This window comes from Triticum aestivum, chromosome 5D (assembly GCF_018294505.1).
Source record: "Triticum aestivum cultivar Chinese Spring chromosome 5D, IWGSC CS RefSeq v2.1, whole genome shotgun sequence".
NCBI classification, from domain to species: domain Eukaryota; kingdom Viridiplantae; phylum Streptophyta; class Magnoliopsida; order Poales; family Poaceae; genus Triticum; species Triticum aestivum.
In genome coordinates, this window is record NC_057808.1 from 114,391,919 (window position 1) to 114,418,976 (window position 27,058).

Genomic DNA, 27,058 nt, shown 5'->3' on the forward strand with positions numbered 1-27,058 from the left:
GATTGGTTAGGTGTCGCTTGAGAGCCTCCGACAAGTTGTGGAGTTGAACCAAGAAGTTTGTAAGGGCAAGGAGATCGCTTAATTCGTGAAGATCTACCCGAGTGAGGCAAGTCCTTCGTGGGCGATGGCCATGGTGGGATAGACAAGGTTGCTTCTTCGTGGACCCTTCATGGGTGGAGCCCTCCGTGGACTCGCGCAACCGTTACACTCCGTGGGTTGAAGTCTCCATCAACGTGGACGTACGATAGCACCACCTATTGGAACCACGCCAAAAATCTCCGTGTCTCCATTGCGTTTGTGTTCTCCAAACCCTTCCATTTACCTTCATATGCAATGTTTTACTTTCCGCTGCTATACTCTTAGAATTGCACGTGTTGGTTGATTGCTTGACTTGTGTCAATTGCTAACATCTGCCCACAACTAAAATTGGGAAAAGGATAGATTTTTATTTGTTCAAGTAGTCTAATCACCCACCCCTAGACATACTTTCGATCCTGCTGAGGCCCCGCTGGATGTGGAGGCGCTGCCCATCCGTGGCGCGGCGCACTTCTGTGCATCCTTGTTTGGAGTCCTTCTCCGACAGCCCTCGGTTCGTACCAAGTGGCTCCTCTCCTCCCTGCTGCGCGCCGTCGCAAGTGCTCCGGACGCTCACGACTATAGTGTTGGATCAGGCACGTCGTGGCCCTTTAGGCTACAGAAAAAATGTGGCGGCTCTCGAGTCCGACGAGCCCGCCCTCGACCTCTCTGATGGGCTTCACGATGACTCCTCCGACGAGTCCGAGTGCGAGAGCGTCGAGTCAACGGCAGAGGTCCTCATGGCGGACAATGCAGAGCATCACGCGCCACCGGGGTTCACAGGCCCTCGAGATAGCCGTGCGGGCACTTCGCACGGGAACACCAATGGCGGCGGTGAGAACAACCTCTCCCCCGATCATGAGCCCTATGTCCCTCAAGCTCTCACCCGGGAGCAGCGCGAGGAGCTCCGTCGGAGGAACGAGCAGTTCTTGAGCACCCCCATCACTGGGGCGACTCTCGAGGCTCTGGCCATGGACTCGACGCACTTGGCCACCTTGGCCGAGCAAGACCGCCTTGAGCGGCTGCAGAAGGAGCTAGATGATTGTGCCCGCCGTCAGCCTAGCTCCAGTCGGCACAAGCACCGACTTTTCCCGAGTGGTGAGCCTTAGAAGTACCAGGTCCTCAACACTCCACAGCAAAAATTAGCAGCATCTACTCGGACCGCTGATTCCGTCTAGCTCTCCGGCTCCACGGCTGGGGAGGGGATCCGTCAGATCCAGGTGCTCCTGAAGACGGTGTCGTCCTAGAATGCGACGGTGTCCCAGTCCAAAGATTGCATCCACATCGCATTGATGCGCACCGAGATCGTCCAGTCGGCCCACAGCCCACTCGGTTTTGGGAGGCACCGGGCATCGTCCTCTTCAAGGGATCAATACGGAGCTCGGAGGCATGATCGAGTCGCGTCACCCCGACGGCACGACGATTATGACCGCACTCTGATGTCCCCGTCACGAGACGTCTCATACGGGCGCCAGCCCTACGATGTCAGACAGACACGCGGTGGTGATCAGAGGCCGAGTACGCCACGCCATACAAGGGACCCCTGAGACCTGTAGTTCAACACAGGATCTGTTCTTGCTCAGAATTTGGTCGATAGGGGTCAGCCCCTGAGAGAAGGCCTTGATGTTGATGCACCGAGTAGTTCCGCACCTTCTGTCCCCGAGTGCTTCAGTCGGTACATTCAGGCTGCAGAGATTCCCAACATGCCACAGAAGCTTCTGCTCGCACTCCTTGTTGCCTCCCGGAAACTGCGTCATTACTTCCAAGGCCATCCCATCAAGGTTGTCTTGGCTTACCCCTTGGAGAGGGTGCTCCGGAGCCCCAACACCGCGGGAAGGGTCGCAGAATGGAACATCGAGCTGCAAGCGTTCCAGCTGGAGTTCAGCACCACCAGAGTCATCAAGGGCGTGACCCTCACAGACTTCGTGGCAGAATGGACTGACGCCCCTGGCCGTGAAGTGTGCGAAGACCATTCTCTCATGCCCGGAGACGAGGTGCCAGATGGATGGGTCATGTACTTCGACGACGCATTCGCGCGCCAGGGCGCGGGGGCTGGAGCCGTGCTCATTTCGCCCACCAAGCACAAGCTCCACTACGCCATGCAACTCTGCTTTCAGCACGCCGAGAAGGTCTCCAACAACATTGCAGAGTACGAGGGCCTGATCACCAGACTCAAGGCTGCCGCAGCTCTGGGGGTCAGGCGCCTCACCATCAGGGGTGACTCGCAACTCCTCGTCAACTTCTCCAACAAGGAGTACAACCCGAAGGACGAGCACATGGAGGCATACCTTGAGGAGGTACACAAAATTGAGAAATGATTCTTGGGTTTGGAATTGTAGCACGTGCCATGAGGCACAAACAAGGAGGCGGACAACATCGCCAAGAGGGCGTCCCGACGTCTGCCTCAGGAGCCTGGCGTCTTTGAGGAGCGGCTCTTCAAGCCGTTGGCATCTCCCCCCGCCGCGGAATCAGCACCACCTCAGGAGGATCTCCCACAGGCTCCCCCGTCAGGCGCCCCAGCTTGTAGCCCAACCTCGGGAGCTCGCCTCCTCCTCGCGCTCGAACCTCAGGAGGGCTGCTGGACCGAGGAGTTCAAGGCGTACCTACTCCGGGGCACCCTGTCGGAGAAGGAGGAAGACGCAGAGCGTGTGGGCGGTGTGGCCCGCTAGGCCACTACATACCGCATCCAGGATGGTGAGCTCTATCGAAGGTGTCCGAACGAAGTTTCTTTATGATGCATCTCCAGGGAGCAGGGATGCGAGCTACTGGCCGACATACATGGCGGGGACTGCGGGCATCACTCCTCATCGCGCACCCTCGTAGGCAAGGCATTCCGCAGCGGATTCTACTAGCCCACAGCGCTCAACGATGCCGCGGAGTTGGTAAGATCCTGTTAAGCTTGTCGATTCCATGCCAAGCAGATCCACCAGCCCACTCAAGGCCTCCAGACCATCCCGCTCTCGTGGCCGTTCGTGGTCTGGGGGTTGGACATCCTGGGTCCGTTTCCTCGAGCGCCCAGGGGCTACCGCTACCTCTACGTCGCCATCGACAAGTTCACCAAGTGGGCGGAAGTGGAGGCCGTCCGCACCATCCCAGCCGGCTCGGCAGTCAAGTTCATCAAGGGCCTCGTGAGCCATTTCGGGGTCCCTAACCGCATCATCACCGACAGCGGCTCGCAGTTCACCAGCAACCTTTTCAAAACATATTGTGCTAACCTTGCAACGCAGATATGCTACGCTTTGTTGGCACACCCACGGAGCAACGGCCAGGCTGAGCGTGCCAACGCAGAGGTCCTGAGAGGCCTCAAGGCGAGGACCTTCAAGAAGAAGCTCTGGGCCTGTGGCAGTGGCTGGCTCGATGAGCTCCAGTCCGTGTTGTGGTCCATCCGCACCACCGCAACCAAGCTGACGGGCGAGACTCCATTCTTCCTCGTCTACTGAGCTGAAGCGGTCCTCCCTCATGAGGTCAGGCATCGCTCCGCGTGGGTCTTGGTGTTTGACGAGGCACGCCAGGACGCCTCATGGGGGATGGACCTCGTGCTGGGGAGGAACGCCGCCGCCAAGCCTCGCTCCGAGCAGCGAGGTACCAGTAGGTGCTGTGGCGGTACCACTGTCGCAACGTCTGCTCCAGGACACTCGAGGTGGGTGATCTCATCCTGAGGCGGGTGCTCTCCAGGGAAGGGCTGCATAAGCTCTCGCCCATGTGGGAGGGCCCGGTCAGGATCGCCCGTGTCTCCAGGCCTGGTGCCACGCGCCTGGAGATGCAGGACAAGATCCCCATCCAGAACGCCTGGAACATCCAGCACCTCCGGAAGTTCTACCCATGAAGCAAGGCCCCACGCCTGTGAAGGTCTCCGCTCGTGATACTCTCACGTAATAATGAGTTGGGGTTGTACACGCCCCAGAGTCTCCTGAGTAGGGCTGGACCAAAAGCTCGTAGCTCGCGAGCTTAATGAACGCTCGATAGTTCGGCTCAGTATGCTCGTAGCTCGCTTCTTAATGAACAGAGCCAATCATTGATTTTTGCTCGTTAAGCTTAAAGAGCTTAACGAGCGAGCGAACGAGCTTCATGAGTAGCCCGTTAAGCTCGTTAGTAACAACACGACACATATTTTCATCTTACGTGACAAAACTTTTTATAGCACCTCAGCCAATCTATTCAATCTAATCGACATATGAGGCAACAAATTGATGCATTTCTTTTTGTAGTCACCATATTTCATCTTGTAATCCACACCTACACATTCATGTTGTATATCGTAACACATTATAATCTGTTAACGAGCGCTGGCAAATGCTCACGAGCTTAATGAGCTTCAAACGAGCCGAGCCGAGCAGGGTTTTCTGCTCGTTAATCTTAACGAGCCGAGCCTTAACGAGCACGAGCTTAACGAGTACGAGCTTAACGAGCCGAGCTGCTTGTTAATCCACCCCTACTCCTGAGTGCCGCCCCTGGGCCTCATGGGGGCTCCCACCCACGTCCTAGTGGAGGCCCCATGCTCGGCGCTGGTGGGAAGACAAGCAGACTAGTCTAGGTGCCGGACGCGGCTATTCTTTTGCTTGCTTTCTGTAGCTGGTTTGCATCTTCTTGAGTGAATTTGGAGCTTTTGTGTCTTTCTTTCACAAGAGTTGGGTTTTTCTCTCTTTTGCTCGCCTTTCCGACCTTGTCCCAGGAAGAGCGGCAGTTGCCTATCGCTCCTTGTCAGGACCCCGATCCTAAGTCACACCGATCTAGCGTGTAACACATCATATCACTTTGCGGCCTCACGCACAGTATTCCCACGGGTGCCACCTTACCTGGCCCGGGACCGTTTGCGCCTTTTGGCTCACGTATATGATAGTGTCGCTAGCATCCATATGACAGAGAACTCGGGCCGACATGACTAGTCGTGAACCCAAAGTAGCGCTAGCTTACGAGGACAGGCATACATGAACCATCATCGAACGTGTCGGTCATCAGCGTGTGAATCCGGGCTGTAGCAACTGGGCTAACAGGACTCCGGGAACCCGGGCTGTAGCAGGCTAGCAGGACTCCGGAAGTCACCGCATGACATTTCCCCGAAGGGACAGACACAGGAACACAGTGGATCACATACCAGCCAGTCTAAGTGTTCCGGAGCAGTAGTAACTGGGCTAGCAGGACTCCGGTGAACCGGGTTGTAGCAGACTACCATGGCTCAGTGGAAGCACTAGACTACATTTCCCCATAAGAGAGGCTACCAAGGATAAACAACTAGGTTGTCAGATACCACACATACCAAGCATTTCAATCATACACACAATCTGCCCGATATGTGTAAATACAACATGGCATCACAACAAAACTCTACGACTCAAAGTATTTATTCATTAGGCTCCGAAGAGCCAGATATTACAAACATGGGTCTGATGACCCAGCATTCAAGTCATACAAGCAACAAGCACAAGCGGAAGCTTAAACATGTCTGAGTACAGACAACTACAAATGAAAAAGGTTGAGAAGTCTGACTATCTACAAGACCCTCCCAAGGGTACAAGATCATAGCTGAGGTAACAAGCTAAACGTCGAAGTCCACGCGGAACTACTATTGAGACTGATGTCTCTCTACAAAAACATAAATTAAGCAAACGTGAGTACAAATGTACCCAGCAAGACTTACATCAGAACTAGCTACATATGCATCAATATCAACAAAAGGGGGTGGTGGAGTTTAACTGCAGCAAGCCAGCTTTGACTCGGTGGCTATCCTAAACTACGACTGCAAGTAACTCTTTTGAGGTGGCGCACACGAGTCCACATATTCACCAATCAGTACACCACTATGGATCCGCTCCCGTCTCCCTACGAGAAGGCCATCCATAGCACTCACGCTTATCTTGCGCATTTTAGAGTATCCACTTCAAGTTATCTATGAACTGTACAGGCAACCCAGAAGTCCTTTACCGCGGACACGGCTATTCGAATAGATGATGTTAACCCTGCAGGGGTGTACTTCTTCACACACGCTCTCGCCACTTACCACCATGTACACATCGTGTATCTCGGCAACCTTCAAGCGGAAGCCTGGCGAGGGAGTCGGCCACGACCTGACTAACCACGCAAGTCTCTAGTCCAGGTTTATCGCCTATTCGGGTTCCATCCGCAAGGAGATCCGGCCGGGGTGTCGCTCACGGCCCCAAACAATGTGTGCAGGGTTCCCAAGCCCACCTCGACGGATGGATCTACGCTTGGTACACCGTGCCACAGTGCCTAGTCTGTCCCAAGCCCACCTGTACCGGGTGCCACTTGGTAGACTACTAACACAACCTACAAACACCAGAAACTAGTTGCAACTCCCGGATAGAGATCGAGGCGGTTAATAAGCCGATAGGGGTCGAGTTACCGGGACCCAATGTGTGGTAGTAGCTGTTCATGGATCACAAACACAGAACTCGGTTCCTGAGGACGGTTTCAATGAGACAACCCACCATGTACTCCTACATGGCCTCTCACCGCTACCTTCACCAAATCGTGTTCACACACTTAGCTCTCAACGGTAGGACATGTTCACAACTTTCCAATTCATCCCCGATGAATCAGACCTGACACAACTCTAAGCAATAGCAGGCATGACAAACAAGCACGAATGAGTAGGCACATCATGACTCAAACAACTCCTACTCATGCTAGTAGGTTTCATCTATTTACTGTGGCAATGACAGGTCATGCAGAGGAAAGGGGTTCAACTACCGCAGCATGTAACAGTTGAATCGCTGTTGTCCTAATGCAGTAAAAGAGAGCAGGAGTGAGAGAGTGGGATTATATCGGAATGAACAATGGGGTTTTGCTTGCCTGGCACTTCTGAAGATAGTGTAGCTCTTCATCGGTGTCATCGAACTCATCGTCGGAACATACGTCTACCAAGGGGGAACAACCACCGGCAAACAAGAGGAAACACAATCAATGCGATGCAACAATATGATGCATGAATGTGACATGGCAATATGATGTTCATTAAGCTAATGCAACTAGCAACGATTTAAATGGAGTTGGTTTGAACATTAGATTCGAATTCAAGCTCCATATAAGGCATTTCAAATGCCATTAATTCAAATTGTCTTATACAACAACTTTAAGTTGTTCAAACATGCATGACAATGCCATAAACAGATACCTCACATTTTTCTGATCATTTTTCATATATAAATTATTTCATTTGGAGTTACGCTTGATTTTATATGATTTTTAGAAGTTTATAACATTTTATGGAATAAATAAATCATTTCTGATTTAATTAAATATCCAGAAAACATTATGACGTCAGCATTGTGTTATCCCTGCGTCAGCAGGTCAACTGAGCTGTTCTGGGTCAAACCTGACCAGTGGGCCCACTGGTCAGTGCAACAGTGCTGGCTTGGGTCACTAACGGGTGGGGCCGGTCAAGGTCCACGTCAGCTCGGTCAAAGCTGACGCATGGGTCCACTGGTTTCGCTAATTAGCCTAATTATTTTGGTTAACCATTAAACTAACAAACTGGGACCCACTGTCAGTGACTAGTGTTAACTAATACGGTTAATTAGTCCCTAATCTAATGACGGCCATGTCGGCAGCCGCCGGGGTTAGTCGCCGGCGACACACAGATGCGGCGCAGCTCGCCGGAGTGGCGCTAGAGGCTGTGGCTTGCCGCGCTGAGGGCACCAGGGGGAGCCCTCGCTCGTCCCCATCCAGGGGTGCACGCAGCTGGGCGCAGGGAGGCTGGGGTCGACGGCGGCGACCACTTGGGCGGCGGCCGGAGCACAGAATTGGCCTGGAGGGGCTGCAGTGCACGGTAGGAGGTGCGGGTGGTGGATTTGGCTTGCTGGGGAGCTTCTGAGAACGTTAACGGGCTCGGACGTGGGCGACAGCAGTTGTGGTCGCGGTGGCGTCATGGCCGACGGCGGCGAGCTTGGGAGCTGACGGGAGCGGTAGCTACAGCACATATCCGACGAGGGAAACAGAGGGGAAAGGTAGCACGGCTCACTGTGGTTCGAAGGGGAGGCTTAGCGGGCTCGGGGAGGACCGGTAGGTGGTGAATCGTCGATGAAGTCCGGCGAGCAGATGCGGCGGTGACGAGCGAGGGCGACGTTTCGGGGCGCCCGCGGTCGCGTGCTTCAGCATAGAGGTCGAGGGGGACGCAGGGAACCTCCTGGATATGGTGGTTCAGCGAGGCGGCGGCGGTGGCTGCGAGAACTGCGGTGGCCTGCTCCTGGCGGCTTCGGCATCGGGGGGAGAAGCGCTGGGACGAGGGGAAAGTGAGCAGAGAGGGATGGCTCGATGCAGACGGCAGCGGCGAAGTCGCCCGCGTCGTCGACGTGTCTCAGGAGGCAGCCAGGCAGCTGCTGCGTGGCGCGTGGTGAGCGCGCGTGCGTCGAGCACACGCGCCCTGTCTACTAGCGTGGTGGAGAAGATGATTGGCAGGTGGGCTGCACAGTAGCGGGCCGGCTAAATGGGCTGCGGTAAGTTAGGTGGGTTTCTCTCTCTCCTTTATTTTTGTTTTCCTATTTCTTCTGTAACTTTGTGGCTTTAATTAAAATACTGAAACTAACTCAAAAATCATGAAACTTCTCATGTCCACTGTATGGAATATTTCCAACAGGAAACATTTTAGTTTATGATTATTTGGACATTTAAAATAATATATAAAATTTAAATGCCCAAATGCAAATAAGGTACGATTTAATTCAGTGACCCAATGTTTTCCTAGAAAATTGTGCACCATTTTTGTCAGAGGTTCTAGACCAAGGCAAAGATGATGAACATTTTAGAAGGACATTTCATGTTCATTGAAAAGGATTTTAGTAAACCCTAGTTGGTTTAGGTGGTGCTGGGGGTTTCTGCCATCCCCATTTCAACTTTCTAGGAAAATTAAACATGATGCAACACCAGATGCTATCACTAGGCATTACCAGAACTAGGGATGTGACAACACACCCCCACTAAACAAGAATCTCGTCCCGAGATTCAAGCGTAGGGTAAGATGATGGGGGAAACGCGAACTAACGGAATCTTCACGATCCAGGTAGCACTTCATAAGAACGTTGATTCGATCACCATCTTTGTCTCGATGTCTGATAATCCCCAAGTGCAGGGAATCATCTTAGCAATTTCCAAAGGTGGAAGTGATAAGTATGGTGTGTCGAACCCACAAGGAGCTAAAGGTAAGGTCAATATTCTCTCAAGCCCTATCTGCCACTGATACGACTCTACGTACACCGAACGTTTGCTTCCAACTAGAAACGAGAAATAAAACTACGTTGTGGGTATGAAGAGGATAAATTTGTATGATATCGGAGAGCTAAAATATAAATGTAGGTGTTGTTATCATAAAGTTAGAATATATTACTAAATATTACAAATAGCGAGTGTGGAATAATGGTGGATCGGTGTGCGGAATTGTCCTAGGCAATTGTTAACAAGACCGGTAATCACTATTGCAGTTTTCATATGAGGGAGAGGCATAAGCTAACATACTTTCTCTACTTGGATCATATGCACTTATGATTGGAACTCTAGCAAGCATCCGCAACTACTAAAGATCATTAAGGTAAAACCCAACCATAGCATTAAAGCATCAAGTCCTCTTTATTCCCATACGCAACAATCCCTCTTACTCGGGTTTGTGTTTCAGTCACTCACCAACCCACTATAAGCGAATCATGAACGTATTGCAACACCCTACAGCGGGAATCCCTCACGCTTGCGCGACACGGAGGGCACCATAGGACAGCACCAAAAGTAAAACATACAACTCATACCAATCTAGATCATCAATCAACCCAAAGACAAAAGATATCTACTCAAAACATCATAGGATGGCAACACATCATTGGATCATAATATGTGGCATAAAGCACCATGTTCAAGTAGGGATTACAGCGGGGTGCGGGAGAGTGGACCGCGTAAAAGAGATGAGGATGGTGATGATGATGGTGATGTTGATGAAGACGATCACCGTGGCGATGATTCCCCTCCCGATGGCACTCCGGCGCCACCGGAAGAGAGGAGGAGAGGTTCTCCTCCTTGTGCTTCCTCCTCCATGGCCTCCACCCTCTGGTCCTTGGCCTTCATGGTGATGATGGCCCCTCCGGGATACTCATCCATGGCCACCGGTGATGATGGCCCCCTCCGGCAGGGTGCCGGAGAGGGCCTAGATTGACTTCTCGTGGCTACAGAGGCTTGCGGCGGCGGAACTTCCGATCTAGGTTTCTTTCTGGAAGTTTGGGTATATATAGAAGAGTTTTGCGTTGATTTCACGTCAGGGGGGTCTCCGGGCTGTCCACGAGGCAGGGGGGCGCGCCCCCCACCCTCGTGGGCAGCCCGGGACTCTTCTGGCCTGCTTCTGGTACTCCGTGGGCTTCTTCTGGTCCAAAAATGATCTCCGTCAAGTGGCACGTCAATTGGACTCCGTTTAGTTTTCCTTTTCTGCGATACTCTAAAACAAGGAGAAAACAGAAACTGGCACTGGGCTCTAGGTTAATAGGTTAGTCCCAAAAATCATATAAAATATCATATAAATGCATATAAAACATCCTAGAAGGATAGTATAATAGCATGAATACTTCATAAATTATAGATACGTTGGAGACGTATCAGCATCCCCAAGCTTAATTCCTGCTCGTCCTCGAGTAGGTAAATGATAAAAGAAATAATTTATGAAGTGTGAATGCTAGCAAGTGCATAAGTTTGATCAATGATAATTCCAATCACTTTTTCTAGCATCATTATATGTCATAACAATAGCTCATCTCATAAAACTTTTCATGATCAAGTAACAAGCAAGTCACATGTTTAAAGTATAGATCATAAACTTTCTTGAAAACTAACAAACAATATTCTCAGTCATCAAACAATTGCAATTCATCTTATTTTCAGGAAGAGTCTATGTCAGAGCTTTGATTTAGCAAACTCCACATACTCAACTATCATTTAATCTTTCACAATTGCTAACACTCACGCAATACTTGTGGTTATGGAGTTTTAATCGGACACAGAGAAAGATAGGGGCTTATAGTTTCGCCTCCCAACCTTTTACCTCAAGGGTAATGTCAACAATAATAGCTCATGCTAACTTACATCCAATTAGATATATATATCAGGATCCTTCCAACATCCTGTGCTTGCCAAAGGATAAAATGTAAAAAGGAAAGGTGAAGATCACCAAGACTCTTGCATAAGGTAGAAGATAAAAGTAAAAGATAGGCCCTTCGCAGAGGGAAGCAGAGGTTGCCATGCGCTTTCAGGGTTGGATGCACAAAATCTTAATGCGAAAGAACGTCACTTTATATTGCCACTTGTGATATGGACCTTTATTATGCAGTCCGTCGCTTTTATTTCTTCCACATCACAAGATCGTATAAAGCTTATTTCCTCCACACCAATCAATCATACATATTTAGAGAGCAATTTTTATTGCTTGCACCGATGACAACTTACTTGAAGGATCTTACTCAATCCATAGGTAGATATGGTGGACTCTCATGGCAAAACTGGTTTTAAGGGTATTTGGAAGCACAAGTAGTATCTCTACTTGGTGCAAAGAATTTGGCTAGCATGAGGGGGAAAGGCAAGCTCAACATGTTGGATGATCCATGACAATATACTTTATTTCAGATATAAGAAAACATAACCCATTACGTTGTCTTCCTTGTCCAACATCAACTCTTTAGCATGTCATATTTTAATGAGTGCTCCCAATCATAAAAGATGTCCAAGATAGTATATTTATATGTGAAACCTCTCTTCCTTCAATATTCTTTCATGAATTGTTCAAGTGACCAATTCTACGTTTGCTAACTTTCAATAAGTTTACTACCTATACTTATTATGTGTGAAGTCATTACTCCCCATGTTATAAGCATATGAAACATATATAAATTCAGGTTTATGACATTCAATTTATTCAACCATTTACTCATAGGATATACGTGAAGCACATGAGTAAATGACAAACTACTCCAAAAGATATGAGTGAAGAACACTGAGTAGTCAAATAATTAACTAGCCATGGGAGGATTCTTTTTCATTCAATATTTCAGATCCAATGATTTTATTCAAACAGCAAGTAAAATTGAAAATACGCTCCAAGCAAAACACATATCATGTGACGAATAAAAATATAGCTCCGAGTAAGGTATACCGATAGTTTTGAAGACGAAAGAGGGGATGCCTTCCGGGGCATCCCCAAGCTTAGGTACTTGAGTCTTCCTTGAATATTACCTTGGGGTGCCTTGGGCATCCCCAAGCTTAGGGTCTTTCCACTCCTTATTCTCCTCATATCGATATCTCACCCAAAGCTTGAAAACTTCAATCACACAAAACTTAACGAAACTTCGTGAGATAGGTTAGTATGATAAAGAGCAAACCATTCACTTTGGTACTGTCAAAGACAAGGTTCATAATTGTTCTCACACAATGCCTACTGTACCATATCATTTCTACAATTTATATTGAGAAATATAAGTCATAGAAACTAGAAAACAAGCAAACTATGCAATGAAAACAGAATCTGTCAGAAACAGAACAGTCTGTAATGATCTGAACATAAACCATACTTCTGCTACTCCAAAAATTATGAAATAAATTGGTGGACGTGAGGAATTTGTCTATTAATCTTCTGCAAAAAGAATCAACTCAAAATCACTCTTCTGTAAAAAATGACAGCTAATCTCGTGAGCGCAAAGTTTCTGTTTTTTACAGCAAGATCACATTAACTTTCACCCAAGTCTTCCCAAAGGTCTTACTTGGCACTTTATTGAAACAAAAGCTATAAAACATGATTACTACAGTAGCTTAATCATGTAAACACACAAAAACAGTAAGGGTAAATATTGGGTTGTCTCCCAACAAGCGCTTTTCTTTAATGCCTTTTAGCTAGGCATGATGATTTCAATGATGCTCACATAAAAGATAGGAATTGAAACACAAAGAGAGCATCTTGAAGAATATGACTAGCACATTTAAATCTAACCCACTTCCTATGCCTAGGGATTTTGTGAGCACACAATTTATAAGAACAACAATCAACTAGCATAGGAAGGCAAAACAAGTATAACTTCAAAACTTTAAGCACATAGAGAGGAAACTTGATATTATTGCAACTCCTACAAGCATGTATTCCTCCCTCATAATAATTTTCAGTAGCATCATGGATAGCAACTTTGTTCTCATACTCAATTGGAACCTCTTCCGAAATAGTGGAATCATTACTAGCTAAAGTTGACACTCTTCCAAATCCACTTTCATAAATATCACACTAAGATTCAACACCCTCCAAAATAGTGGGATCACTAATTCCTAAAGTTGACACTCTTCCAAACCCACTTTAAATGATAGTATTATTCATACTCCAAAAGATATAAGTGAAGTTCATGGAGCATTCTACAATTAATATAGACTAACCAATATCCAAGCTCAAAATGTATAAGTGAAGCACACGAAGCATTCTATAAAACCATACTCAAAAGATTTAAGTGAAGCACAAAGAGCAATTCTATAAGATCATACTTAAAAAATATAAGTGAAGCACATGAAGTATTCTATAAATCAATGAAGGGCTATCTCATGCTAGCATGGTTCTTAAAGAAAAAAAAAACACAAAGGACACAAATCATGTGAACAAAACAAAAACCGAGGTATACCGATATTTGTTGAAGAAGAAAGATGGGATGCCAACCGGGGCATCCCCAAGCTTAGATGCTTGAGTATCCTTTGAAATATTTACTTGGGTTGCCTTGGGCATCCCCAAGCTTTAACTCTTGCCTCTCTTTATTCTTCTCACATCGGTAACTCCTCGTTCTTCGGACACTTCATCCACAAAAACTTAACAAAAACTTGTGAGATCCGTTAGTATAACAAAGCAAATCACTACTATAAGTACTGTTGCAAACCAATTCATATTTTGTTTTTGCATTATAGCTACTGTAATATAACTTTTCCATGGCTTAATCCACTGATAGAAATCGATAGTTTCATCAAAACAAGCAATCAATGCATCAAAAACAGAATCTGTCTTAAACAGGACAGTCTGTAGTAATCTGGAAGTTTAGTATACTTCTGTAACTCCTAAAATTATGAACTAAATTTGACAATTTGAAAAATTTGTACAGAAGTAATTTGCAAAACGTTTCAGACCCATTTGACTTTCCAGTAAAAAATGTAAATTCACGCACTACAGCCAAAGTTTCTGTTTTTGTTCTGCACATAGTAAACAAGCAATCTAATCATCCTAAAACCAAAGCTTGGCACATTATTTTTATAATACAATGAATATATACAAGGGGATAATTATTTACAGAGAAACTTCCGTGAAAAATTCTACATTGTTTCCGTGAGCATGAACACAAGTGCTCAAGGTCGACCCTCACTTCTTCAATGCATAACTTCCCAATCACTTCTCTTTTTGAAAAACTTTTTAGGCATGAGAGGCAAGTAATTTTTTTGTATTTTCATTCTTTTAAAATTTTGTATGTTTCACCCACAACTAAACAGAAACAAAAAGGAAAAACAAAATCTACTTAGTGAAGAAAGCAAACAAGCACACACGAGAATATCAACCCCACGCTATTGCTCCCCGGCAACGGCGCCAGAAAAGAGCTTGATAATCCCCAAGTGCAGGGAATCATCGTAGCAATTTCCAAAGGTGGAAGTGATAAGTATGGAGTGTCGAACCCACAAGGAGCTAAAGGTAAGATCAATATTCTCTCAAGCCCTATCTGCCACTGATACGACTCTACGTACACCGAACGTTTGCTTCCAACTAGAAACGAGAAATAAAACTACGTTGTGGGTATGAAGAGGATAACTTTGTATGATATCGGAGAGCTAAAATATAAAAGTAGGTGCTGTTATCATAAAGTTAGAATATATTACTAAATATTATAAATAGCGAGTGTGGAATAATGGTGGATCGGTGTGCGGAATTGTCCTAGGCAATTGTTAACAAGACCGGTAATCACTATTGCAGTTTCATATGAGGGAGAGGCATAAGCTAACATACTTTCTCTACTTGGATCATATGCACTTATGATTGGAACTCTAGCAAGCATCCGCAACTACTAAAGATCATTAAGGTAAAACCCAACCATAGCATTAAAGCATCAAGTCCTCTTTATTCCCATACGCAACAATCCCTCTTACTCGGGTTTGTGTTTCAGTCACTCACCAACCCACTATAAGCGAATCATGAACGTATTGCAACACCCTACAGCGGGAATCCCTCACGCTTGCGCGACACGGAGGGCACCATAGGACAGCACCAAAGTAAAACATACAACTCATACCAATCTAGATCATCAATCAACCCAAAGACAAAAGATATCTACTCAAAACATCATAGGATGGCAACACATCATTGGATCATAATATGTGGCATAAAGCACCATGTTCAAGTAGGGATTACAGCGGGGTGCGGGAGAGTGGACCGCGTAAAAGAGATGAGGATGGTGATGATGATGGTGATGTTGATGAAGACGATCACCGTGGCGATGATTCCCCTCCCGATGGCACTCCGGCGCCACCGGAAGAGAGGAGGAGAGGTTCTCCCCCTTGTGCTTCCTCCTCCATGGCCTCCACCCTCTGGTCCTTGGCCTTCATGGTGATGATGGCCCCTCCGGGATACTCCTCCATGGCCACCGGTGATGATGGCCCCCTCCGGCAGGGTGCCGGAGAGGGCCTAGATTGACTTCTCGTGGCTACAGAGGCTTGCGGCGGCGGAACTTCCGATCTAGGTTTCTTTCTGGAAGTTTGGGTATATATAGAAGAGTTTTGCGTTGATTTCACGTCAGGGGGGTCTCCGGGCTGTCCACGGAGGGGGCCTAGGGGGGGCGCGCCCCCCACCCTCGTGGGCAGCCCGGGACTCTTCTGGCCTGCTTCTGGTACTCCGTGGGCTTCTTCTGGTCCAAAAATGATCTCCGTCAAGTGGCACGTCAATTGGACTCCGTTTAGTTTTCCTTTTCTGCGATACTCTTAAACAAGGAGAAAACAGAAACTGGCACCGGGCTCTAGGTTAATAGGTTAGTCCCAAAAATCATATAAAATATCATATAAATGCATATAAAACATCCTAGAAGGATATTATAATAGCATGAATACTTCATAAATTATAGATACGTTGGAGACATATCAATGTAATGCTCTGAGAACTTCGTCCAACACGACGATGATAGAAAGAAATTCTACGGAGTTGATCTCCTCGAAGATCGAGCAACTGACGGTCAGCTCATGAAATGAGACATAACATCTCTTGAGCTGAGACACAGGACACACATCAAGAATGATGGAAATGAGCATATGACAAGGTTTAATTAAGTAGCAGAATTTCCACACTTAGGAGGGTGGTGAACGGGTGTCAACGTAGTAAGGAGTTGGTTGCCCTTCAGAACAAACGGGGCACCTTTGGGAAGATGACTGGTAGAGTTATTCCCTTAAGTGGCAAAAAGAATTTCTTTTGATACATCGATCATTGAAACTCTCTATACCAGGCTGATGCAATCACAATCGACCATTGAAGGACTTTGAGAGAATGACATACTCGAACTAGGATGGATGGTGTGGACTATCTTTTTGAAGACAAAGCAATGGATGATTTTTTGCTTATCATCGGGAATGGATGGGACCCATGGTAGGACCACTTTTGAAGATGATCCTGGATAGTAGCTGAGAAGGAAACCCATAGTAAAATGGCACAAAGGCGGGTGCAAGCTGGGAACAAAATACAAATGTTGGGAGTGTTTCAACCATCATGTCTGCCTGAGATTCAGATCTGGTTGGTAACAGGATATTTCAGACATCATGTCCGGAAAAGAAAGTTTGCAACACAAATCGACAAGACGATGTTGCGAGATTCTCGGGAAATGAACTATGATAGCAAGATCCAAAACATGAGTTGGTTCTGCTACACACATGTGAACATGTTGTCCCAGACAAGCATGACCACGTAGTAGTCTTATAATAAAACACTACCGAGTTCAGGTTGGGAACCATCATCGAGGATAACGAAGTCCTAAGATAAGTCATGATTCTTAAGAAGGAACTTCTTCTCCTTGAACAAATCAATCAGTGGCTTGTGTGCTAGGGATACATACGGAATGAAGATGATCAGTCTATCAAACCATAGAATACTTCGCACATGCATGACTGACTTGGGATGATTCCAGAGGAAGCAAAACAAGCTTTCTCGGATCCACGGCGACAACTTACATCAAATGCACGCGAGTTAGAGGAAGTCACTTCTTTCATCCAAACGTATACCTCATGAGCGAAACATGAAGGCAATGCTTACAAAGTTTCCAACACTAGGTTGATGTTCAACATGAATCAAGGGGAAGACAAAATGCTGCTGATGGGCTCAACAGCAACTCATCGGAATTTCCATATCAATGGACTTCCACCATCATGTGAACACGGTGATAGCATTGGTCAGACCAAAAGATGTAATGGTGTATGCTCGAGGGATCAACCACGAGTAAGACAACATTACGAACATCGTTGGTTCTGATTTGACTTGACAATAGCCCATACTCAAGTCAAAGTTTTGACAAGGCAATAGATCCAACAACTGATCACGATGACCAACCGATGGAGATATCATCTTTCTTCAACACACACACACACACACACACACACACACACACACACAGATATCCCTTAACATGAACTAAGCCAGACAAGCTTTTATCTTCCAACTCTCCAAGTTGTTGTTTGGCTTAACCAACTAGCTCAGGGGTATCCAACACAGATTCTTGGAGAATGGGTGGTTTGGAGGAAAACCAACATGATCACGAACTCAACATAGCGGTCAGGTGACAACCTGGTAATACTTCCGAGAAGATATTCGGAACATCACGAACCACCGATATGTTACTAAGCTCGAGAACAATCTTGCTTTTCAGAGCAAGACGATATGATCAAATAAGCAAGGGATTGAATAATCCTAACTCATTGATCGAAGAGTGCACCAGAAATAAGGACTAGGTAGCACAATCTATCTTAGAATGATGATTCAATAACCAACATGCTAAGAATGAGAATATTGTCCATTTACTACCAAGCAACGTGATTTCTAGAAGTATTGATTTCACACATCACGATTCACTTGTCGGTATTCCGGTTACAACAACACGGGGACCGAGGAATGAACAATGATGGCATGAAGTATCACTGCGTCAAGAATTCATAAGAGATGGTGCAATTCCCATGACATTCTTGACATAAGATGGTAATACTCCAGGGTAGAACATAACAAATCTGGATGGCATTCTGATCTGCGGAATACAACTGCTTTGACCCAATCCTAGAAATGGATAAGGTACTGGAGTTTGTTTCTCCTAGTCATTCCGGAATAGAACGACTTGATGAACCACAAGAGTAAAATGCATCGATGAACACGAATGCACAACTATTCCTGACTATCACTTGATAGACGGAGATCGGGATACAACTAAAGAGGGACAACTCAAAGGAACATATAACTTTCTGAGTTGTGGATGCATAGGTTAGTAGGTCGAGCAAGCTCAACTTATTTCTTCCAGATAACCCATGCAGAAAGGTAGGACTGGCAGAGTCTCGGCCATAATGGAGAACTCATCAAGAGCACTCTTATTGTGACCTTTTAGTTCAATGAAGAACCTCTGCCATAAGCGGTTCATGGTATTTGGAAGAAGGATATACCACGGACCTCGAAGACTATCACAAAGGTTACTAATATCCTAAAGGAACTAGAAAACACTATCAACATGAAGTAAGTAGGGTGAATCTCGGGTTCAAAAACCCAGAAATAGAATGCCTACTAACTAAATAGCATAATGGGATGCTTTAGAGAATGACGGCCAGGATCATCACACTGGGAACACAAAACATAGCTAGATTACTAGGTGATCCTCTAAGACACCTAGGGTCATAATAATAGCTCCAACATATATGTCGAGGCAACAGAGTACCTTAACTCACCGATTAGTGTGATTAATCTGGCCCAAATGGACATCAGGAACATGGAGGAATGATTGCAATTGCATCAGACTATCTAGAAACCTGGGATGACTCGGACAGCATAACGGCTGTAAATGCTCAAAAAGATTTGAGACATCCTGCAAAATGGTGGCATAACCACTCAACATCACAATATCAGTGTTCTGAGATCAACTGTCAACACACAGAAGTAGTAGGAACTGAACTGGGCCTTGAAACCATCAATCTTATAAGTCTACGGATTAGTAACACATGATCCTGATAGAAAGATGAGAAGCCTAGTTCTTAATCCCCGTAGAAGATAAGAGGATGACTCAGATCAGAAGGCCATAGGGTAAAGGAGTAAAAGAGCCTTACGTTCCCATCCACAATCAATTCCCTTATATAACTAAAGAGTTTCTAGACTCAACTTCGACCAGTTTGGCTTGGTAATCCTACAGGCAGTCAGGCTCTGATACCAAAGCTGTCAGGACCCCGATCCTAAGTCACACCGATCTAGCATGTAACACATCATATCACTTTGCGGCCTCACGCACGGTATTCCCACGGGTGTCACCGTACCTGGCCCGGGACCGTTTGCGCCTTTTGGCTCACGTATATGATAGTGTCGCTAGCATCCATATGACATAGAGCCCGGGCCAACATGACTACTCGTGAACCCAAAATGGCGCTAGCTTACGGGGACATGCATACATGAACCAGCATTGAACGTGTCGGTCATCAGCGTGCGAATCCGGGCTGTAGCAACTGGGCTAACAGGACTCCGGGAACCCGGGCTATAGCAGGCTAGCAGGACTCCGGAAATCACCGCGTGAAATTTGCCCGAAGGGACAGACACAGGAACAAAGTGGATCACATGCCGGCCAGTCTAAGTGTTCCGGAGCAGTAGTAACTGGGCTAGTAGGACTCGGGTGAACCGGGCTGTAGCAGACTACCATGGCTCAGTGGAAGCACTAGACTACATTTCCCCATAAGAGAGGCTACCAAGGATAAACAACTAGGTTGTCGGATCCCACACATACCAAGCATTTCAATCATACACACAATATGCCCGATATGTGTAAATACAACATGGCATCACAACAAAACTCTATGACTCAAAGTATTTATTCATTAGGCTCCGAAGAGCCAGGTATTACAAACATGGGTCTGATGACCCAGCATTCAAGTCATACAAGCAACAAGCACAAGCGGAAGCTTAAACATGTCTGAGTACAGACAACTACAAATGAAAAAGGCTGAGAAGCCTGACTATCTACAAGACCCTCCCAAGGGTACAAGATCGTAGCTGAGGTAACAAGCTAAATGTCGAAGTCCACGCACTAAATGTCGAAGTCCACGCGGAACTACTAGTGAGACTGACGTCTCTCTGCAAAAACATAAATTAAGCAAACGTGAGTACAAATGTACCCAGCAAGACTTACATCAGAACTAGCTACATATGCATCAGTATCAACAAAAGGGGGTGGTGGAGTTTAACTGCAGCAAGCCAGCTTTGACTCGGTGGCTATCCTAAACCACGACTGCAAGTAACTCTTTTGAGGTGGCACACACGAGTCCACATATTCACAAATCAATACACCACAATGGATCCGCTCCCGTCTCCCTACGAGAAGGCCATCCATAGCACTCACGCTTATCTTGCGCATTTTAGAGTATCCACTTCAAGTTATCTATGAACTGTACAGGCAACCCAGAAGTCCTTTACCGCGGACACGGCTATTCGAATAGATGATGTTAACCCTGCAGGGGTGTACTTCTTCACACACGCTCTCGCCACTTACCACCATGTACACGTCGTGTATCTCGGCAACCTTCAAGCGGAATCCTGGCGAGGGAGTCGGCCACGACCTGACTAACCACACAAGTCTCTAGTCCAGGTTTATTGCCTATTCGGGTTCCATCCTCAAGGAGATCCGGCCGGGGTGTCGCTCACGGCCCCAAACGATGTGTGCAGGGTTCCCAAGCCCACCTCGACGGATGGATCTACGCTTGGTACACCGTGCCTAGTCTGTCCCAAGCCCACCTGTACCGGGTGCCACTTGGTAGACTACTAACACAACCTACAAACACCAGAAACTAGTTGCAACTCCTGGACAGAGATCGAGGCGGTTAATAAGCCGAGAGGGGTCGAGTTACCGGAACCCAATGTGTGGTAGTAGCTGTTCATGGATCACAAACACAGAACTCAATTCCTGAGGACGGTTTCAATGAGACAACCCACCATGTACTCCTACATGGCCTCTCACCGCTACCTTTACCAAATCGTGTTCACACACTTAGCTCTCAACAGTAGGACATGTTCACAACTTTCCAATTCATCCCCGATGAATCAGACCTGACACAACTCTAAGCAATAGCAGGCATGACAAACAAGCACGAATGAGTAGGCACATCAGGGCTCAAACAACACCTACTCATGCTAGTGGGTTTCATCTATTTACTGTGGCAATGATAGGTCATGCAGAGGAAAGGGGTTCAACTACCGCAGCATGTAACAGTTGAATCGCTGTTGTCCTAATGCAGTAAAAGAGAGCAGGAGTGAGAGAGTGGGATTATATCAGAATGAACAAGGGGGTTTTGCTTGCCTGGCACTTCTGAATATAGTATAGCTCTTCATCGGTGTCATCGAACTCATCGTCGGAACATACGTCTACCAAGGGGGAACAACCACCGGCAAACAAGAGGGAACACAATTAATGCGATGCAACAATATGATGCATGAATGTGACATGGCAATATGATGTTCATTGAGCTAATCCAACTAGCAACGATTTAAATGGAGGTTGTTTGAACATTAGATTCAAATTCAAACTCCATATAAGGCATTTCAAATGCCATTAATTCAAATTGTCTTATACATCAACTTTAAGTTGTTCAAACATGCATGACAATGCCGTAAACAGATTCCTCACATTTTTCTGATCATTTTTCATATATAAATTATTTCATTTGGAGTTACGGTTGATTTTATATGAGTTTTAGAAGTTTATAACATTTTCTGGAATAAATAAATCATTTCTGATTTAATTAAATATCCAGAAAACATTATGACATCAGCACTGTGTCATCCCTGTGTCAGCAGGTCAACTGAGCTGTTCTGGGTCAAACCTGACCAGTGGGGCCCACTGGTCAGTGCAACTGTGCTGGCTTGGGTCACTAACGGGTGGGGCCGGTCAAGGTCCACGTCAGCTCGGTCAAAGCTGACGCATGGGTCCACTGGTTTTGCTAATTAGCCTAATTATTTTGGTTAACTAGTAAACTAACAAACTGGGACCCACTGTCAGTGACTAGTGTTAACTAATACGGTTAATTTGTCCCTAATCTAATGACGGCCATGTCGGCAGCCGCCGGGGTTAGTCGCCGGCGACACACAGACGCGGCGTAGCTCGCCGGAGTGGCGCTAGAGGCTGTGGCTTGCCGCGCTGAGGGCACCAGGGGGGAGCCCTCGCTCGCCCCCATCCAGGGGTGCACGCAGCTGGGCGCAGGGAGGCCGGGGTCGACGACGGCGACCACTTGGGCGGCGGCCGGAGCACGGGGTTGGTCTGGAGGGGCTGCAGTGCACGGTAGGAGGTGCGGGTGGTGGATTTGGCTTTCTGGGGAGCTTCTGAGAACGTTAACGGGCTCGGACGCGGGCGATAGCAGTTGTGGTCACGGTGGCGTCATGGCCGACGGCGGCGAGCTCGGGAGCTGACGGGAGCGGTAGCTACGGCACGTATCCGACGAGGGAAACAGAGGGGAAAGGTAGCACGGCGCACGGTGGTACGACGGGGAGGCTCAGCGAGCTCGGGGAGGACCGGTAGGTGGTGAATCATCGATGAAGTCCGATGAGCAGATGCGGCGGTGACGAGCTCGAGGGCGACGTTTCGGGGCGCCCGCGGTCGCGTGCTTCAGCAGAGAGGTCGAGGGAGACGCAGGGAACCTCCTGGATATGGTGGTTCAGCGAGGCGGCGGCGACGGCTGCGAGAACTGCGGTGGCCTGCTCGTGGCGGCTTCGGCATCGGGGGGAGAAGCGCTGGGACGAGGGGAAAGTGAGCAGAGAGGGATGGCTCGATGCGGACGGCAGCGGCGAAGTCGCCCGCGTCATCGACGTGTCTCAGGAGGCAGCCAGGCAGCTGCTGCGTGGCGCACGGTGAGCGCGCGTGCGTCGAGCACACGCGCCCTGTCTACTGGCGCGGTGGAGAAGATGATTGGCAGGTGGGCTGCACAGTAGCGGGCCGGCTAAATGGGCTGCGGTAAGTTAGGTGGGTTTCTCTCTCTCCTTTATTTTTGTTTTCCTATTTCTTCTGTAACTTTGTGGCTTTAATTAAAATACTGAAACTAACTCAAAAATCATGAAACTTCTCATGCCCGCTGTATGGAATAGTTCCAACATTAAACATTTTAGTTTATGATTATTTGGACATTTAAAATAATATACAAAATTTAAATGCCCAAATGCAAATAAGGTACGATTTAATTCAGTGACCCAATGTTTTCCTAGAAAATTGTGCACCATTTTTGTCAGAGGTTCTAGACCAAGGCAAAGATGATGAACATTTTAGAAGGACATTTCAGGTTCATTGAAAAGGATTTTAGTAAACCCTAGTTGGTTTAGGTGGTGCTGGGGGTCTCTGCCATCCCCATTTCAACTTTCTAGGAAAATTAAACATGATGCAACACCAGATGCTAGCACTAGGCATTACCAGAACTAGGGATGTGACACTCCTCCTCGTGCATCTCGCATGCGGGGGCTAGGTAGGTGTGTGCGCCTGGGCTCGCGTGCGACCACACCTCACCTAAGCCATGTTTCCCCAGAGCTTTGGCGTCCTTAATCCTCATGAGACGCTCTCGAACGAGCTCGTGAGCATGTGCACCCCCTTAAGTCCATGCCTCCGGGCATCGCGACGTGGTGCACCAGCCACAACCAACCCGTGCTCGGGGGCTTGTGCAAGAAAGGACGAGATACCTCTTGAGGCTTTCTAACCTTGCAGCTACACGACGCCCCCTGAGGCTCAGCGATTTTCGAGTCTTCAAGAAGGAAGCCCTCGGAAGCGGCCCCTGGAAAGGGCATGCCCTCGCAGCATGAGGATCTACCACGAGCACATTGAGCTAAGTCACCCTAACCACACCCAGTAACGGAACGGATATCATGGCATATTATCAAAATAACAAGCATATCATAGTGGCGCGAGCGCCGTGGTGCATTACACGCCCCAGCAGGGCCCCCTACTTTTTTCAAATGCAGGAAAAAGGAAAAAAGCAAAAGCAGACCACGCAAGTGCAGGGGCTCCCGAGGCTCGGCTCCAGCAGCGCCCGGGTTTAGTCCGAGTCTTCCTCCCGCTTCACCGGGGCACGAGGGAGAGGCAACTCATCGCCTCCCCTGATCCGAGCCCGGTGGCGTGGTGGTTCATCGTAGCTGCCATCGCTGGTGCTCTCACTGGAGGAGGAGCCACCGCTGCTGGAGGTAGCACGACCGTCACCAAGGGCAAGCTCACCCTCGTCGTCGTCACGGTCGTCACCAAGGGCAAGCTTGTCGTCGCCGCTGCCATCTGCCGAGCAGCACCCCGCACGACGGCCGTCTTCCCCGAACACCCTCACATAGAGGGCCACGAGGCTGTCGTACCTGAAATGGAGGGTGTACCTACCGCTCAGGCCCCGCGCGCGGGCAAACGGCTGCAACCGCAAGCCAAGGACACGTTGCCCGCGGCGGTGACTTCGACCCCCACCCACGAGGCCTTGCTGCAGCAGCCGTCAGCCTGCAGCCAGAGGCCATCAAGCCCCGCGGTCGGCAGCGCACCCACGAAGAAGCACGGGAGCGGGAGCCAGGTGCCAGCAGGCCTCTCCAACCACACGACAAACTCTGGGAACGCATCCGCCGAGTGGGAGCGCGGCCGAGGAGGCCGGGCGACCAGAGCGCGCCTCCCCCCATCACAGGGGCTGCCCCGTCCTCGGCGGCTCCCACTGAGGGAGTCCTGGATTACGGGGTCCTCGGGCGTCCGGGCTATGTGACATGGGCCGGACTCATGGGCCGTGAAGATACAAGATGGAAGGCTCTCCCCCGTGTCCGGATGGGACTCTCCTTGGCGTGGAAGGCAAGCTTGGCGTGCGGATACGAAAGATTCCTTTCTCTATAAAACGACTCTATACAACCCTAGCCCCCTCCGGTGTCTATATAAACCGGAGGGTTTAGTCCGTAGCAACAATCATAATCATACAAGCTAGACATCTAGGGTTTAGCCACTACGATCTCGAGGTAGATCAACTCTTGTAACCCCTATACTTATAAAAGTCAATCAAGCAGGAAGTAGGGTATTACCTCCATCGAGAGGGCCCGAACCTGGGTAAACATTGTGTCCCCTGCCTCCTGTTACATTTGATCCTTAGATGCACAGTTCGGATCCCCCTACCCGCGATCTGCTGGTTTTGACACCGACATTGGTGCTTTCATTAAGAGTTCCGCTGTGCCGTCGTCAAAAGGCTCGATGGCTCCATCGACCATCTACAACAATGCTGCCGGGAGCGAGATTTTCCCACCCGGACAGATCTTCATATTCGGCGGCTTCGCATTGCGTGCCAACTCCATTGGCCGCCTGGAGCAGATCGACAGCTACGCTCCTGGTCATTAGGTCAGTTTCGGAAATCTGAATTATGTCGCTGATATCCGAGTAGACTTGATCTTCCAAGGGTTCGCGGCTCCAACCGCCGCTCCGACCTTAGATTCGGAGCGCGTCATCAGGTCGAAGATGGGAGACTAGAGCCTGTCGGACTCTCTGCGGCTGCAGAGCTCAATAGGGGAAAACCGGAGGAAATAGTGTCACCAGCGCTCATCGTAAAGCCGGACTCTTTTGCAAACACTAGCCCTGGACCCTCGTAGCCCGCATCATGCGGGCTCGGCCAGGGAACTTCGGTCCCTGCCCAAACCTCGCTCTTGAACGAGGCTCTGGACTTAATGCGGTCCCTCGCCATTACAGAGGAACCACTTTCGAATTGCACCCAGCCCGGACTAGGGGCTGGAAACAGGGAACTTTAGTTCCCACCCACCACCCACTTGATAGCCACTGTTGAAGATCTAACCGACATGCTCGACTACACATCCGATGACATCGACGGTATGGACAACGATGCCGGAGAGGAGCAGGCCCAAAACCCGCCGTTCACTGGACGCTGGACGGCCACTTCCTCGTACGATGTATACATGGTGGACACACCTATAGAAGGCGACGACGATGAGGGGAAGGACCCAGTTGAGGATGAACCTCCTGAGATACCACCCAAGCGTTGACGTCACCGGCGCCGCTCTAAATCACGTCGCGGAAAAGACAGCAATACCAGCACCAGAGACAATGATACTCCGGAGAATGCCGAAGACCAAGAAGACCCGAGCGAACCAACATCCGAACAGGATGATCGGGAGGACGGGCAGGTTGACCCTGACGAGCAAGTAGGGAAGGAAGACTCGGAGGATAGCAACTATCTACCACTCTCCGAGGACGAGGTGAGCCTCGGCAACGAAGATTTCATCGTGCCAGAGGAACCCCTCGAACAAGAGCGCTTTAAGCGCCGGCTAATAGCCATGGCAAGAAGCCTAAAAAAGAAGCAGCAGCAGCTTCAAGCTGACCAAGATCTGCTCAACGACAGATGGACAAATGTCCTAGCGGCCGAAGAATACGGCCTTGAACGCCCAACGAAGAGTTACCCGAAGCGTAAGCTGCTACCCCAATTCGATGATGAGGCGCTGGAGCCCGTACTACCTGCGCGTAATGCGGCTAACAGACCTGACCGACCACCACGTGGCCGGGACAGAACGGCAACTCAAGCCGAACACCAGCCCGCGCCACCTTGCCGTAAAAGCAGAGAAACAACAGCTCGGGGATACACATATGACCTGGGCCAAGACCTGGAAAATAGAGCAGGTCAGAGAAGATCAATATATGGATCGCGGGGGCGCGCCCCGGTGCGTGAGGACGACTATCAAGCCTGGCGCGACAAGCACAACCACGCTCGGACCGAAAACCGCATACGGACTTCATCCGAACTGCGC